Source organism: Arachis duranensis, chromosome 9 (genome assembly GCF_000817695.3).
Source record: "Arachis duranensis cultivar V14167 chromosome 9, aradu.V14167.gnm2.J7QH, whole genome shotgun sequence".
Taxonomy (NCBI): domain Eukaryota; kingdom Viridiplantae; phylum Streptophyta; class Magnoliopsida; order Fabales; family Fabaceae; genus Arachis; species Arachis duranensis.
Genome location: NC_029780.3, coordinates 14,133,223 through 14,133,863, shown reverse-complemented (window position 1 = coordinate 14,133,863; position 641 = coordinate 14,133,223).

Below are 641 nucleotides of genomic sequence, written 5' to 3'. Positions count from 1 at the left end.
CAAACAAGAAGGAACATCCATAATCCTGTATTAAAAAATATCTATCTACAATACAAAAAATCATCCAGCAAAAAAACATCTGCAATCATATACTAAGAAACATCTATATACAATACAAAGAAATATCCAACTAAGAGCAAAAAAAATCCATCAAACAAGAAGGAACATTCGCAACTGGGTGGACTCCGGCGTCAACATGGGTGGGAATGGGAGGAAAGTAGTGTGCGATTGTTTTGTGAATTATAAATTTTACTGCATATGAAAGTGAAAAGGTAAGCTAAGATTAGTCTTGGGTGAAAATGGTGGGATGATTTTTTATGTTATTGGGCTTTGTTGTTGGACTCTACATTAAAGTTGACAGAATTAGCTAGTACCTTAGTTAATTACCTAGCAAAGTTGTAATTATAATTATAATAAGATTAATAATACTAAATCACGTGACACACTAACTAATTTGGTCATATAGCTTGGGAATAGGATTATAATTGTTTGAAGTACTTTTAATATTTCGAACTTGGGATGACCACAGTATTTGCGCGGTACCCTTCTTTTGCTTTTCATCCTGGTTTAGAAAAATGTTTATCGTTTCCGTTTTATTCTTGTCATGGGTCCCCATTTAATTATTTTTGCAGGAAAACTCT